The sequence below is a fragment of the Protopterus annectens genome, chromosome 13.part0 (genome assembly GCF_019279795.1).
Source record: "Protopterus annectens isolate FY-2018-M chromosome 13.part0, PAN1.0, whole genome shotgun sequence".
NCBI lineage: Eukaryota > Metazoa > Chordata > Ceratodontiformes > Protopteridae > Protopterus > Protopterus annectens.
In genome coordinates, this window is record NC_056747.1 from 1,205,056,479 (window position 1) to 1,205,073,864 (window position 17,386).

The 17,386-nt window shown below is 40.3% G+C and overlaps 1 protein-coding gene across 1 annotated transcript in view; it reads right to left on the reverse strand.

The window, feature by feature from the left end:
* The window catches only part of TANC2 (tetratricopeptide repeat, ankyrin repeat and coiled-coil containing 2), a 2,676,984-nt gene that overhangs the window by 1,821,301 nt on the left and 838,297 nt on the right, over positions 1 to 17,386 (reverse strand). The window lies entirely within an intron of this gene.

Consider the following 17,386-nt stretch of genomic DNA (forward strand, 5'->3'; position numbering starts at 1 on the left):
AGCCAAGTAAAGCATGCTAAAATGAGCCTTAATATTTTATTTATGCTTTTATGGACCAGATAAGTCAGATAAATGGACATTCCAGTGTCCATTTTCAGGGGAGGCGCAAGGTAGTATTCATATGAACTATGTGAAATTTGGTCAGTAATAGGGAACTTGCCCTAATTCTTTTAATAAGTGCCACTTACCCTTTTACATCACCTGAGCTAATGCCTAATATCCAACTGAGGCAGATGGGGCCTCAACTAATATCTCGCCTGAAGAAAGGCACACTCAGGACAGCATCACTCCCTTCTACTGTATTTCAGTGTCAGTACTGGAAAATCAATCAAAGCACCTAGGACAGCTTTCTGATAACACCAAAGCTACTGAGCTACCTGTTCAGCTATGAAACCAAAGGACAGTAAATGTTTACATAAATGAAAAATGATACCAAACAAAAATAATGTAAAAGCATTTTTGTTTTTGCTTAACACCAAAACACAGAAGCTGTGAAAAGATAAAGAAATGTTAAGTGCAATAAGATATGCTCATTCCACAAAAAAAAGAAATGTTAAGTGCAATAAGACATGCTCATTCTTCAGAAATAAAATATGGCAGTACATACCAATGTATCAGTGATCAACCCTGCACTGCAGATGCAAACATAATATAAAGCATTGATGCTCATCATGAAAGTAAAAAAAAAAGATCACAGGCAGTGCTTATTTAAATATGTTTGGTAATTACCATACTTTTATGGAAGGTAAATTGTTAACTTGTGACTCAATATCATCTACTATGTTACTTACAGATTTATTTTATGTACTTCAAATAACACATTTTCCACTGTATCTCCCTCTTCAATAGAAGCAGTTTCAACAATTAGCTAGTACTGATTATGTATAAATAAATGCCTCAATTAACTAAACAGAAAAATCAAACAGTGTCACTGCAGCCAATCATAATGTCACCCTTGGATAAGTGTCTGATACACACTCAGTGAGTATGTCCCATTCTTATACCTTACAGGACTCCGGAAGGAATTCTGAGGAAAAGGAGGACATGTGATGGAAACAAAACCAGCTGCTAAGATAGCACTGCAGTTTTATTACACATTACACAAAAAAGCAAATATGACACAAAAAAGTAACACGCACAGTCAAATAAGACCAGTGTAGGGAACAACGGTTTACCACAACCTTACAACCAGCGTCAGTTGATTACTGTTGCTATCCTCCATTCTGCTGGAACACAGCCAGTTCGCAAGCTATGGTTAAACAAGGATCTAAATGCGTCTGTTAAGTCATGTTTTAAGTTGTTTAAAAGGCAACTTGGGATGTTGTCTGGTCCCACTTGACGCCATGTTTGTGGCCTTGGAGAGCGCCAAGATGACCTGCTCTCTTGAGATAATAGGCTCAAGAATGGTGGCAGCTAGACTTTAGGGAATGACTGGAGGGGACAGGGGGTGAAGTTTGCTCCAAATCTGTCAGCTACCAGGTTAGCTATTACCTCAAGTTGATTATGGGTGGTGTCACCTACAACCAGTTCAGCACACAGCTGGGTATTCCTTTTAAGATTTCAGACATAGTTAAAGAATGCATTGTGATTATCTTTAGCTAGGGAGGTTATTTTGGTTTTGTAATTAGCATTGAAGGACTTGACAAGATCTCTAATTTGTTTGCTTAAGCTACAAAAGGATTTCTTCCTCTGCTGAAACAGTCCCCTCTTGTTCTTGGACATTAGTTTCTGTCTTTTGTTATATACCCTTGTTTATACCAGGGGTCTACCGGGGTGGCTTTTTTTTTACCAAGGCCTTGTTTTAATCTGGACAGGTACAGCCATTTCTATACAACTGCCCAAGTGGTTACTCAGAGCGTTGGTGTACACCTCTGCATAGGAGTCTGTGTTATCTGCGTTTGAGGGGGCTTTGAAACTTCTTACACCATCACTATAAGTAGGAGGTAATTTGTCTTTGAAAAATTCTTAAGCATTTTTGTGCTTGATGGGGTATCCGGTCTAATAATTACACTGAATGAGACTGATTTATGGTCCGATCTTACCAGGGAGGATGGGTATTGAGTGCTGGAGTCACTTATGACCAATAGCTTATGTTTTGTGGTGTTAAGCCTTAATGGCTTACTTACTGAGACACTGGTATGTGTCTCTTATGTGTTGTGGTTGTTTTTTTTTTTTTTTTTTTGCATTGTGTGTGTAAGTGGTTTCAGGAGTAAGTGTTTGTCAGTATACATGAGACAAGTGCTATAGCTGCCGAGAGAACTTTTTTTTTTTTCGATGAGACAAAATGCCTACTGTATGGAATAAAGCTCTGTTCTTGTTGAATGAAAGTCTGTTTATTGTCTGCTTCCTGAAAAGCATCTTGCAGCCTGTTTTTTATGGATTTTTTGTTACAGATTTGGTGAGGCACAGCATAGATCCCTACTGGTGGCTTCCAGTTAAATTAAAAAGCACAGACTGTATGCACCTTTGCAGAAAGGTAGCTAGCATGTCACAGGCTATAAACAGCTGAAAACTTACTGCCTTACTGTTTCCTTTACCAAAAGTACTATAAAATGTGCACACTCACAAATTTTGCAATACTTGAATAAGTACAAACTCACTTCCAAGACACGGCATGACTTCATTCCATCACACAAAACATGCTAAGGTATTTTGATAACAACTGACACAGAAGTAACTCAAAATGCAGTACAACATATGCTGGTACAAAATATAGTCTCACCAACAGAAAAACGGTTCACATAGATTTCTCCACTGTTCAACAAACATCAATATATAAAGCCAACTTCTAATTTGTTTCAAGCTCCATATTAGCTTGTTTTCACTCAGGGCACCCCACTGCTGGCCCATTACTACACATGCATCTAGGTTTCTCACTCTACGCAGCTGGAGATAGCCTTTTTTCCTGGGTCTCATACTCCATGGATAACAGCCCACCACCAAATGAGACATGAGACTCTTAAATTTCTAATGAATCATGTACACAGGATAAATAGATTTTCCCCTCAAGTCTCAAAACAAATTCTAGAAAAGCCCTCCTTTTATACAAGCAAAAATACACAATTGGTCTCATACTGGCCCATTAACCCAATAAGAATGACTTTCTCCTCTATCTAATGCACATCATTAGCCAAATGCCCATACAAAACCTGTACTGTTTAGTTATATTCACATCACAGACTGGTGTTAACACTGTAAAAGCAAAATATTTGAAAATATAGCATTTTTCTACAATACTTGTAACATTTACAGACAGCATTCAATACCCCATAATGCTACACAACCCGTCTCAGCTCAAAACCTTGGGTTTGAACTTAAATTGAGGGGTTGTGGTACTTGGATAATTTAGGCACATCATCTGTGTGCAATATCAGGCCTATGTGAAATCTCAGGAATCAAAAGACTGCATGGAAAGAGCCCATTTACATAGCTTAGAATTGTTATCTTTTTTATGTATCCATAATAGTAACAGTGCATGATCTGTTGCAAGGAAAAAATATCTACCCTGTAAATATCAATGTGTGTTTACTACTTTTTTTGCCAGGCACTCTCTCTTGAAGGCAGATTACGGGTGTTCTGCCTCGTAGTGTTTAATGTTTAAAAAGCATATTGGTTGTCACTCACCCCCAAACTTCTGGGATAAATACTGCTCCAAACCAACTTCTTAAATGTCAGTATAAACTGTAAAAGGGAGCTGTACATCTGGCATAAGCAACATACGATCAGAACTTAACAGGAATATCACTTTGTTAAAAGCTTCAGCAGCCTCTATTTAACATCCCATTTTAATAGGTGCCTATCCATTTCTAGCCACAAGCTTATCCAGCAGATGGTCTTCTAGCTTCGAAGCCTCATCAGATCATCTCAAATATGCTTTCAGCATCATCAGTCAGGAAGTTTTACAAACTGTCAAATTCAGTGAAATTAATTAGGGATGGAACACAGTGCTTAAATTGCAAACTGAGTAGTCTGCACAGAGTCTGGGAAGTTAAAGGCAGAAGCAAGAACTATAGGATCCCTGTTCTTCCTTTCTCAGTCTGAGGCAACAGATTTCCTAGGACTTCCTTCTATGTCGAGTCATGAAGAGATATAGGCGTGTGTGTGTGTAGGTAATGCACACAATAAGCCTTGATCCCATCTAAATGAGAAGATTTCAAATGCCTCTCCTCTTGCTGCATTTCCCTGAAGCAAAACTCTAAAAATCTGTACAGTGGTTTGGGGAGAGATATTATCTCTCTCTCTCTGTAAGGAGGAGGAGATTTTCCCGGTTTTAGTCTCACTTGGGAGACCAAAAACCAACTTCCTGCTTATGAAATTAGTTAAACTTCTGTCCCAGATTGCATATTTGAATGGAATTTACTATTTCTCAATTGTTTTGGTACCAATATAGTGTCATTAAAGCTCTTTAGCAAACAGCATAAGGTCTTATTGCAAGGACTTTACATAAATGTTCAATGCTAATCAGATCGCTAATATCCCTCTTACATTTATACAATAAGATTTTACTGGACCTGGTATCTGCCTTGCACTAAGAAAATGACAACCCCATGCACAAGTCTGACGTGTATCTGCTAATGGTTTGAGATGGCACAAGTGACAACTTTAGTTTGCACTAAATACAGTTATGAAAATCTATCACTTTAAATCAGGAAGGATAGATATCCCTTAGTCCATAGGTTGGTACTAGGCTATCGGCCCTAGGGCCTATACATGCCTAGCCATAACAATTCCCTGGATAATTCTTCCCACAATATTTACTTCCCTGGACCCCTGTCTAGCAGGGCGACTGACGTGATCCCCGGGGTGAATTTCCCACCCAATCGTCAAGGTTCCTTTTGAAGAGGGCCAAGGAGGCGCTCTGCTTGACATGTATGGGCAGTCAATTCCAGAGTATGGGGAGTCTCTGAGTCAGGGACCTATCCCTCCAGCATGTTTTGTTCATTGTGATGACAAGGTTTAGATCCCTGGAGTGTGTGGCTCTGAGGGATTGGGATTTCTTTAAGTGGAGCATGTCCAGCAGCTCAGTGTTTGACATGGCCTTGTATGTTAAGCAGAGATTGCCTCTGAGTAGACAATATGCCATAGAGTACAGCTGGAGTTTTTTTAGATGGTCAGCATAGAGCATCTGCTTTAGGCCTGTGATTTTTTTAGTGAGGTATTTCTGCGGCCTTTCCAGTTGTTGCAGATGTCTTGTGAGGTACATACCAAACGGGGCGTTGTACTCTATAATGGGTCTAATGAGGGGATGAGTACAGTGGGACAATGACCTCCTTTTTTCTGGATGAAAAACCCTTAGTGATGAGGTGTGCCACGTAGAAGGATTTCCTGACTGTTGTGGCGATGTGGTTGTCGAAGGTGAGACCACTGTCCACCTGTGTCCCTAAGTCTCTCATCACACTTTCGGTGTTTGGTGTACTGCCACCTATGTGATAATTAATGGGTACATGGTTTTTCCCAAAGGGGATAACTATATATTTCTAGCCATTAAGCTTGAGCCCATGGCTCTGGCACCTAGCATCTGTTTCTGTAAGGCCTTTTTGTAGAATATCCACATTATTTGGGGATCCAATAATGGCTCCCAGTTTGCAGTCATCTGCGAACGTTGTTAGCCAGAGTCCCTTAGTGTTGGCCTGTACTTCAGAGAAGTAGATGCCAAAAATGAGCAGTCTCAGGACTGAATCCTGAGGTTCTCCACTTGTCACTTGTCTGGAGCTGGATTTGGAGTCGGCTACTTTTGCAATCTGGGTTCTGTCAGTAAGCTGGCAACCCATCGAGTGACGTAGGGATTTATGCCCAGCTTAGTAAGTTTATCTATGACTCCAGAGTGGGGGATGGTGTCGAAGGCCTTGGCGAGGTCCAGATAGGCTGTGTGGACTGCCTTACCCTCGTCCACAGCTCTGGAGACTGATTCGAAGAAGTCAGTCAGGTTAAGGAGACAAGATTTTGTCTAAATCCAGAGCTGGCTTTGCCACTGCTGTCCTGCAAGGCCTTATAGCTGGTCCTAATGCTGTATAATTCCCTCCACCCAACCATAGTTTTGGGAATCTACCCAAATGTAATGACTGCAACAGTGAAACACGAAATACATAGTACAGTTGTGTACACTTACCATAAATGTAAATGTTTGAGTGTATTCACTGTTGCAGTCCTGGTTACCCTCCCTCCAGCCCCCTATTTTTCTCTGGCTATACCTCTACTTTCTTTTACTATGCTTAAAAGCCCTTTTGGTGTATTTGCTTTTGAGTTGGAGGTGTATTTTTTTGTGTTTTTAATTTTATTTGCTCCCCATTTGGGGGGCACCTGACATCTGGGGCAAGAAAAACTGATGTAATGGCGTCGGCTGCATGTTTTATACCCCTGACTACCTGACGTCATGGAAGAAGGAACAGCAACCAATGCAGGACCCAAGACTTTGTTAATCAGGCCGACTGAGGGCAACCTGCCAGCAGATTACCCAAATGTAATGACTGCAACAGTGAAACATGAAGAACATCTGGGTGGGGTCCAGTGTTTGAAGGATGACAATGTCTTTGTTTATAAGTTCCATGATAATGCTTTCCATGCCTTTGCAAATCAGGCTAGTCAGACTGATGAGACGGTAGTTCCCAGGATCCAAGGTGGATTCCCCCCTTGTGGAGTGGGATAACTGTAGCTGTGCACCACTCAGTGGGCATGAAGCCTGAGGTGAGGCTAGTGCAGTTCATGTAGTACACAGCCTAGGATGTCATCTGGTCCTATGGATGCTGTATTCTTAGCTTTGGAGAGTGCGGTTTCTACCTGTGTGACCCTGATTACCGGATTTTGACAATCTTTTGGTATTGAGATGGGCCCTTTGGGGGTGAAGTTGGCACTAAATCGATCTGCCAGGATATTGGCAATATCCTTAGGATCAGTATATTTAATGCCATTCTGTTGCAGCTCAGAGCAGATCTGAGCATTGCCATTTAGATTCTTGACATAACTATAGAATGCCTTGTAGTTGTCTTTGGAATCTTTGGCAATTTTATTTTCGTAACTAGCTTTGGAGGTTTTTATGAGGGATTTCAGCTTCTTACTGAGGCTGGTAAGGGAGTTTTTTGCATCCTGGGATTTTCCTCTTTTCTGCAACAGTTTCTTCCTTCTGTTATATAGTTTGTTTATGGCATGGGGACCACCAGATTGGCTTCCTTTTTTTGGAGGAGAGCCTTTTGGTTCTATTTGGGATGGCACAATTCATGCACGAGTGGATGTGCTCGTGCAGTGCCTTAGTGTAGGATTCAGCAGTCGAACTTTCAGCTCCCGTCTGCATGGGTGTCATGAAGTTTGTCACTTCTGACTTGAGTAGCATGAAGTTGGCTTTGGAGAAGCTTTTTCCGGAGGTTTCCTTACAGGGGGTGAGGGGTGGGATGTGGATGTCAAGGGTGATTAGCTTATGGTCAGACCTGACCAATGAGGGGGTGACCACTGGTGTGGAGTATCTATCTCCATGTTGGTAATGACCAGGTCTAGGATATTGGAGCCCCTGGTGGGACAATGGATTAGTTGATCCAGCGCGTTGGAATTTATGAATTTCAAGAACCGTTGGGAAAAGGTGTTGGTACCCCAGAGTAGTTTTCCCAGTTAATGGCAAGATAGTTGAAATCACCCAGTAACAGGGCATTTGGTTATATCTTAATATTTTCCAGTATGTTAAGAAAGGTGTAGTGAGAGAATCTTGGGGCATGGTGGGGGATCTGTAGCAAGCTACAATTTGGATTGCAGTTTTACTTGGTGTTAGTTGCACCTGGAGAAGTTCAGATGCATTGTGTTGGGCAACTAGCCTGGAGGTGTGAATATCCTTGGTGAATATGGACACTCCTCCACCTTTAGTGTTTTGGTCTTGGTTTGGTGGCCAAAAAGTGTGGTCAGAGTTGCAGCCTGGTATTGCAGGGGTGCTCTCTGGAGCCTTGAACCAGGTCTCAGTTACTGCACAGATATCGATGTTCTCCATTTTTAGGAGTGCCTTGAGAGAGTGCATTTTGAGGTTTAGACTTCTAGCACTGAGTAGCATCACCTTCAGATTTTGCATGCTTGTGTCTGTTACGGCGGTGGTTTTGTCCTTTGAACCTTGCCTATAAAAGGCACTATAGGGGTGGCAAGAGCTTTAGCCAGTAACCTGAATCCCAGGGGCAACAGGTGCATACCATCTCTGGAAAAACATTGTGGTTTGTCGTTCATGTTGTCCCAGGCAGACAGATACTGGATCCCCTTTGAATGACACCAGAAGCTTAGCCAATTGTTGAAGTCAATTATTTTGTCCTTATACTGTGGTATCATTCTGGGAGAAGGCAGGATGCTATTCAGATCTAGGGTCATACCTGCCTGGGCCACATGATCCGAGAGCTCTTCCATGTCTCTTTTCTTGTAGTACAGTGGTAACAATAACAATTAGTATATTTGTTTTTCATGTGAAACCTTACACTGGGCTGTGTTACACAAAACAAAGCGAGCCCTGAAACATTTTTTGGTTGAAAAAAATTTCTTAAGGAAATGTTTAGTCTAGAAACAGAAAATTTCAGTTGGTCATGTGTTTGCTACATTATGCATATTTGTTAACTGGGTAGGTGAGCTAGTGTATGGACCCTGCATAGCCAGAAAGTGTGCACAAAGACAAATACAGGCAAAAAGCAAAAAATAATGTCATGCCACAATATTTTCAAAATAATTTTTTTTTAACATATTTACTAAATATCACTTGTGACATCAGCACACTTACATTTATATAAATATAATCAAACTGTATTAACAAGTTAAAATTAACAAACATTATGCTTCACATATACTGCTATATATCATATAACCTAAGCAACATTACATAAATTATTCAAATCCTTCCCCCTTTCTTTTAAACAAGAAACATCTTTATTAAACCATCACTTATGACACAAGCAATCATTCATTTATATAAATGAAAACAAACCACACTGACACAATCCTAGCTGCAAGCATTTTACATCACAAACCACACTGGCACACTCCTAATTGCAAACATTATACATCAGTTATCTACTCATTCGTTTTCAGTCAAACATTGCAGAGCTCATTTAAGCCCTGCCTTCTTTTAAACCTCATTCCTCCCCTGTATGTATTGTTCCCACAATTCCAATTTTTTCCTATGTAGTTTGCTCCTACCTTTTTTGAAAAATCTCAATTCCAGTTGTTTTATCTCTTTTACTATATTCACTACTTCTAATATTGTTGACTTAAGATTTTGATTTCCATTTTCTAGTAATTGCTTTCTTGGCACCCAGCATAATTAGAGACAGCAAGGCCTACCATGTCTAGGCAATTCCGATTCTGAATCATAAAGAAAGATCATCTCCCCCCGTCACAACAATCTGCCCACCCAGCATCTCCGACAGTGCACCCCGCAGGGAATCCTTAAAGGCTGCTAGCTCACCTCACTCCCAGAAAATATGTTACCAATTACCTCTTTCTTCCCCATCACACCTCCAACATTTGCTATCTACTTGAGGAAAAATTCCGATTTTCCAAATAATTCCTTGTTACAATTTGCTACTGTGGCACTTATTGGCTGGATACAAGTTAAAAGTTGAACACAAGGCTTCTAAACACATTTTTGCTCAACTTTTCTTAACCCAGAGCTAGTATAATGTGGATAGTACAAAAGAAATAAAAGGTACTGGAGAGAAGTATATTGTATTTGTAATTCTAACATTTAAATTCATTAAAAGAATAGTTAACATAATGTAGATATTTAAAAGTAGTTATTTACAAGTTTACTGCGTCCTATTACTGGCAAATTGACTCAATGTTTGCATTTAAATTAAAAAAAAGTAAAAGTCTATTAATGATGACTGTTAGTTAAGACCATAGCACCTTTGTCTATAAAGTAGGTGCAGTGGTAATTTTCTGTGATGTTCTGAGGTAGTGCCATCTGTGCCAGGGAGAGTAGGGCAGTACATATGTACATATGTCACCATAGCTAGCTGGAGTTTTGTAAAGAAGTTTATGTTGTTTGACTATCACACTGATTTGTACATACACTTGAGTTAAAAATATATTTGTAAAGTTACTTGTCAACAGTAGGTCCTGCTGCAGAGAAAAAAATGTTTGCATGTATATTAGGTTGCACTGTTGTAACTGATTACATGTGTATGTTATCAGAGAACCTTGGAAGGGTGGAAAGTTTTAAATTCTGTTTTAGCTTTCAGATGCTCCCACAGATCTTAGCAAAGCTGTGTATGTGTGTGTTGTTACAGAGTCAGGTGATCAGAGTTGATATGATCCTCTAGCCAGCATCTGGTTTCTTTGGAACCCTCACAGCAGCACTTTGGAATCTGACAGGAAAGATTTCTGATAGGATATATATCTCACACATTGACACAGACAAAGACATCATCTGGTTATTTATGTGGTAAGACACGCGGCACACATCAGCTTGCCTCGCTTTAGTAAGTAGTTAGGGAACCGTAATTCTTTAGTCGGTAAGGGACATTTAGTGAGAATAGTTTAGTATTGTTTTCTGCATCTCTGAGAAACTATCCAACTATATTATTTTTATATCTCTGTGGTTGAAACTCTGTTTATTGTATTCAGTATTCTCCTGTTTTCTGTTTTATTATTTATTATTAAATATTTTACTACCTTCCATTGTGGCGGGTCCTTTAGAGAACACTTTTAACATCTTGAGAGTTCGTATGTTTGCTTTAGTGACACTGTGGCGGCTGCTGAAAGCCTTAATACTTTGGTCACACCCTACCATTTGTATTAGTATTAATTTTACTCAGTATAACTGGGTACCCTTTGTAAGAGCCTTAGGGTAGCTGGCTGTCGGCAGTGAGGATTACCTCAGACTCTGGGCAGAAAGGAGCACAGCTAGTAAATCTGTGCCAGCTTTTCCCAGATGTGTGTGTGTGTGTGTGTGTGTGTGTGTGTGTGTGTGTGTGTGTGTGTGTGTGTGTGTCAAACTGAAATATCCAAATATGTGTGTCAACTACTGGGAACAGGGACAAAGAGCTCCAAATTTGGTCAGTGTGGGGTTTGTGTGGTCCTGGGGTGGGGGTGGGGGTGGGGGAGTCCAGCCTCAGGTCTGGAGCGTGCTGCTCCCTTTGTGCTCTTAAGGGAAACTCTGCTTGATGCAGGGAGCTGCAGCTGAAAGTACTATGTGAATCCATCTTTGCTCTTAGTGACTGTCCCTCACCAGAGTCAGTGGTGAGGATAGAGTCTCCTTGATTGCTGGCCCGGAGTAGGGACCCATCACAGTTTCCATCAGGTAGTCTTAAAAATTTAGGCAAGTTGGGGACATTTGACAGGTGCTACTTTATTAACGGTTTACTTATCCAGAGTATGCTCAATTGTGTTCTTGTAAATAGGCAACGCTGTGACACTCTGTGCCAAGGTAATAAGTGGAGATTATTTTTTTCACAACTGAAGGGACAGTAGCAGTTTTAACATTTACATGTCAGAGTAAAAAGAAGAAATAGGGCACATGTTGGGGCTGGCAGTCAATTAGATTTTTTGGAGAGATGTGCAGTGGTGTTTATTCCTAGGCCAGATTAAAAAAAATATATATTTAAATTGGAAAATTTGAGTTGCCATAGTTTGAATGCTGTATGCACTGTACACAAAGTTGATCAAAGTAATGGACAGACATTATAGTCTACAATTAGTTTACAGTTTTACTGTTACAGTGAATTCTCCTAAAAGATCTGATGCTGTAAGTACCTTACACAACTATACTGCCTTCTTAGGACATGGTCACTTGAACAGTAAATTGTAAAATGTTGGTAGATTCCCAAGCAGTTACAGAAGAACCATCGCAGGATCCTTTGTATCACAGACAGTAGTGGTAGTAGTATTTGTATACAACCACAAGTTAAATAGTTACCAAAGGCAGCAAATTTTTGAGCACTGCCATACACCTGAGAATGCTTTAATGGGAAGTAAAAAGGAAATGGTTTCATCCCAAAGGTTCTTAAAGTTTATAAGGTAAAGTCAGTGCATGGACCCGAATATCCCCACCCTAACAGAGTAGCCAAAATTCTTTCCAATATTTATTTATTTATTTCCAGTTTGATGACCGGGGAGGTCCACTGGGCTGAAAGAGACCACTTTCAGTGGAGGCCGGGGAGAAAAGCTCCATAGTACAAAGAACAAGCTACAAAATACAATACACAGTTGCAAAGGTACCAGTAAAACAACTTGCAGCTATTAAATAGCAAACTAAGGAAAGATGAACTGCAACATAGACAAAAATATATAATATATATTTACATGTTTACAGGTTGAGAACAGTAGCACAGAGTTAATTTTGTACAAAGGTTAGAAATGTCTGAGAATGTTATAAAAGTAATGTTAATATAGGGTTAAATCCCTGGTGGGTAAGGAAGAATGAAACCTTGTGTGTAATGAATGTAATCATGCATTGAGCAAGTTAGGTAGGTAGAGTGCAACTGCACTTCCATTTATAGGAGAGGTAGGAATGGAGCTGGGTTTTGAAGAGTTCAGAGTTTTCAGAGATTCTTAGAGATGGAGGGAGAGAATTCCATTTTTTGGCTAAGGAAAAGGATAGGAGTAGCTGACCAGTGGGACGGTTTTGGTTTGTATACAGAGATTAGATTTTGGTGGGCAGATCTTAGAGTTCTGTGTGGGGTGTATAATGGTAAGATGTTTGCTAGTGCTGGATATTTAGCTGTTTTGAAAATAAGCTTGTGAGCTGTGGTAAGTTGTAGGTAGTCTAGGTAGTTGGTAGCTAGCAATAAAATAAGCAGGTTTTCTCAAGCTGTAGGCAAACACCTTCATGGATGAAAGAATGATAAAAATCCTCATTCAAGGAATATTGCTTTCGAGAGTTGTGTAAAAAAAAATAACAAAACTCTAACTGGAAAAAAGTCCTGATCTGTCACTATTACACTGACTCTTGCAGAAAAATGTCTGTTAAAACTTAAAAAATTAAAATATCTAAGACTGATACAACTTAAAGTAGTAGTTAAAACTTCAACCCAAAATATAGTAAGGATCAAAATTGTCTGTTTTAGCTTTTTGTAGGTTAACAGATTGCAAAAAAGGGTTACATACTTACATATATTACTTCTTTGTGATCTGTCTGCCCACTTGATACTCAGGAGTGGCCAGTTGCAGGCAGCAGTTGCCCTGCATCTTTAAACTTTGGCAGGCTCCAAATATCCTCCTCTAGTTCCCATAATGTACCATGCATCCCCTTCTCCACATCGAATTTGCCCTGAATTTTCATAAGGCTTACTCCCAAAGCAAAAACTTGCTATCAATCCTCTAAATCTACTCAGAGGTAGGAATACTAAAAGAAGAAAAGGTGAGTGGGATTGCTGAAGTGGATGGACATGGATCATAAAGATCTAATGTTATGGTAAGTACAAAACGTTTGCATCTTACATGAAGAAGCAGACAGAACAAAGGTGAGACAAAGTCTCATCTCCATTTCATAATTACATTTTTAACACTTATGCATGACACCCTTTCACATGCAGAATTCCAATCTTAAAAACAGTTAATAATGTACTGCACTAAAAGTAAACATATTAAAGGAAAACTAGAACCGAGTTACTAACTGCCTACAAACATACTGTCTGAGTGAAGAACATCCACCCTGTAAGTCTATTTGAAATAAACAGGATTTCTGCAAACTACATACCCTGACCCCAAAACAAGACAGGCTGAAAAGGAGATTCTGACATGAGCTACATTAATGAAAAAAAGAGAGACTTTCTTCTTAGGTTCATAGGAGGTTCCTAGGCTTTTGACCCAAGGGTTGTTTTAAGCCTAGCCTATTATACCCCATTATACTTAAAGAGAAAAAGTCTAGTCAATGCCTAAGATTATTAGTAATGACTGCCCATGTCCAAGAGGGATGTGAGAGCTATTCCTGGCAAGAATTTACAGTTTCCCATCCATTCATCCAGGCTCTTTCTGAACACAGTCATAGTGGTGCTCTGCTTAACATGAACTGGTAGCCTATTCCAGAGACATGGCAACCTCTGCAAAATGAATTTGTTTCTCCAGCATGTCCTATTTAAATCGAAGGCCAGGTTTAGGTTGCTGGAGTGGGTAATTCTAGTCCCATATGACTTACGGATGTGCAGCAACTTCATCAGATTGGGGTCAGAGACTGCTCTGTAAGCCAGCCACAAGTCTCCCTTAAGCAGCCTATAGGCTTACTCAGTATCAGTCTAGCTGTGTAAGGCATGTGCTGAAGACCCTGGATCTTCTTAGTTAAAAATCTGTGGGGTCTCTCCAGCTGCTTCAGGCGCCTGGTATGGTACATACCAAAGGGAGCGTTGTACTCAATTATGGGCCTGATAAGGGATGAGTACTGGGGGGGGGGGGGGGGGGTCATAATCTCTTTTGCTCTTGTGGGTATTCCTTTGCTAATCAAGTGTGTGACGCAGAATGTCTCTTACTACTGTGGACATATAGTGGTCAAAGTTTAGGTCACAGTCTGTGTGCCCAAATCCTTCACTACAGTGTTCGTACTTAAGGTATTGTTCTTTATTTGATAGTTAGTAGGGAGACTGCTTTTACCGAAGGAGATGATGATGCATTTTTTTGCATTTAGTTGAGTCCATGGCTTTGGCACCAGTCATTGGTCTGTGTAAGCCCCTCTTGGAGTACACTGACATCATCTGCAGAGTCAATAACTGTGCCAAGTTTGCAGTCGTCATTAAACTTGGTCAGCCACAGCCCCTTGGTTTTGGCCTGAATTTCTGAGAAGTACATACCAAACAAAAGGGGGCCCAGTACTGACTCTTGGTGGAACCCCACTGGTGACAGGTCTACTAGCCAAGTTGGTGTGGCCCACTTTGATAGCATGTGTAAGGTTAGTGAGACAATTTCCGACCTACCTGACAACAAAGGGGTTGACATTTAGGGTGAGTTGTCAATAATGCCTGAATGGGGAATTGCGTCAAAGGCCTTTTCCAAGTCCAGGTATGCTGTGTGCACAGATATGTCCTCATCTATGGCCCTGGTCACATTTTCGAAGAAGTCTACGAGGTTTAACAGGCATAACTGACCCTTTACAAAGCTGAACTGGGTTGGATCAAGAGTTTGGAGGTTATCTATATCTTTATTTATGAGGTCCATAATGATATACATTCCATGGCCTTGCAGATAAGGCTAGTCAGGATTATGGGTTTATAACTCCCCAGATCTGTTGCTAAGCCGCCTTTGTGGAGGGGGATAACAGTTGCGGTTTTCCATTCATCTGGGACAAATCCAGTATTCAGGGTGTGGTTAAATAGGGTCCCTAAGGGGTTTGCTAATTCCTGTTTTAGTTTGTTTAGAATGCAGCCTGGGATGCCATCAGGACCCACAGCGGTTGTATTTTCCGCCTTAGAGCTTTGATGACCTGCTCTTAAGATATATACGGTGGGGGAACTTTTAAAGGTCTGGTTTGTGATATGTTTGGAGTGGATAAAGGGGAGACATTTTTCACCAAACTTGTCTACTTGTAGGTTAGAAATCTCTGCAGGATCAGTGTGTGAGATATCATTTGTCACTAGTTCAGCACACTTCTGGGTCCTACCTTTTAGGCAACGGATGTAGCTGAAGAAAACATTATGGTTATTCTTAGCTGTGTTTGCTAAATTTTTCTTGAAGTTGCCCTTAGAAGATATTATAAGTTGTCTTATTTGTTTATTTAGGCTTAGGAGGGTACTTTTCCTATGCTGGGACCTCCCTTTGGTATTCTTATACAACAGCTTCTTATGCTTGCTGTACAGTTTATTTATGCGAGATGTCCACCAGGGTGGTTTGTTCCAAGACCATCTGTGAGACTGCGGCTTGGAAATCATTTATGCCAACCCCTAGGGGGGTATAGTTGGCTTTGGTGAAGATTTTTAATCTAACTTCACCTCTGGCAAGTTCTGGAGTTACTGTTACTTCAAAAATAACTGACTTATGATCAGATTTGACTAATGAGGGTCTTACACTTACGGTAGAGCAATGGTCTCTAATGTTGGTGAGAACCAGGTGAAGTATATTTGAGCCCCTTGTAGGATTTTGTACAATTATTCCAGGGAATTTGAGTTAAGAAAGTCAAGGAACTTTTGTGCAAGTAAGTTGGGGCTCGTATAGGTTTCCCAGTTAATGGTAAGATAGTTAAAATCCCCCATGACAAGAGTGTTATGATGCACTTCAATTGTCTCAAGTAAAGCCAGATAAGCCCCATCAGCATCTTGGGCCTTACCCACAGTAATCAGAACTTGGAGTAGGTCCATAGAGTTATCTTGTCTAACCAGTCTGAAGGAATATTTATCTTTAATGTAGATAGACAATCCACCACCTTTGGTTCTCACATTTTCATTTTGCGGTCTGAAGGTGTGGAAGGCATTGTGGCCTTGCAAGGTCATGGTACTTTCTGCAGCCTTGAACCAGGTTTCTGTGACTGCACAAATGTCTACATCATCCAAGGAAAGGAAAACTTCTGGAGTGTGCAGCTTTTAGTTTAAACTCCTAGCGTTCAGCAACATAAACCTCATTTTGTTTATGCTGGATATTTTCACATCAGAAGTTTTGTTTTTGAGACCTTGCCTAAAAAAAGGCACTAAGGGGGAGGCAAGAACCTTAGCCAGCAGCTGAAAGCCCAGAGGTGCCAGGTGCAGACCATCTCTGGCAAAGCAGGGAGGTCTATCAACCATGTCATCCCAAGATGGCAGATACTGGAGCCCCTTTGAATGATACCAGAAACTAAACCATTTATCAAAGTAAAACATTTTTTTGTTTATATTATTTCACCATTCTAGGTGAGGGTAAAATACTGCTCAAGGCTAGGGACATACCTACCTGGGACACATATTCAGAGATCTCAATCATTTCTCTCTTCATATTTTCCACTGAGGTACGTCTCGAATCGTTCACACCAACATGAATTATGGCAGAGTCATAACGATACTTTTTGTTGAGTGACATGAGTGCAGTTTATTTGCTGAAGAACTTTTTAACATTTCAGTGATTTTGATCACTGTACATCGTATAAAGTACTGCAGCTGCTTTTTTTCTGTGTGTACAGGAGGTAGGCATACTTATTCTATTTTTATTAGCAAAACAGCCTGCATATGAAGAAGCTTATAAATTCTGGTTCTCTTTCCCTATCTATGCATTACACTTCCTTGTGGCTCCCATAACACTAACCATATGATACATCTCACCATTCAGAAGGCAGAACTAGCAAATATCTTCTTATGAATCAGGGTAATAAAGTGTCATAATATTCAATATCCTGGTACAATCAACAGCTTATCACTGCAACCCCCAACTACCTGCTACAATAAAATATTACACACAAATGCCCCTCTCGCCAGGGTGGACAAAGAGAAGATAAGTTAGTTGCCTAATGGCAATATCAAAATAACAAAGCTACCAACAGCAA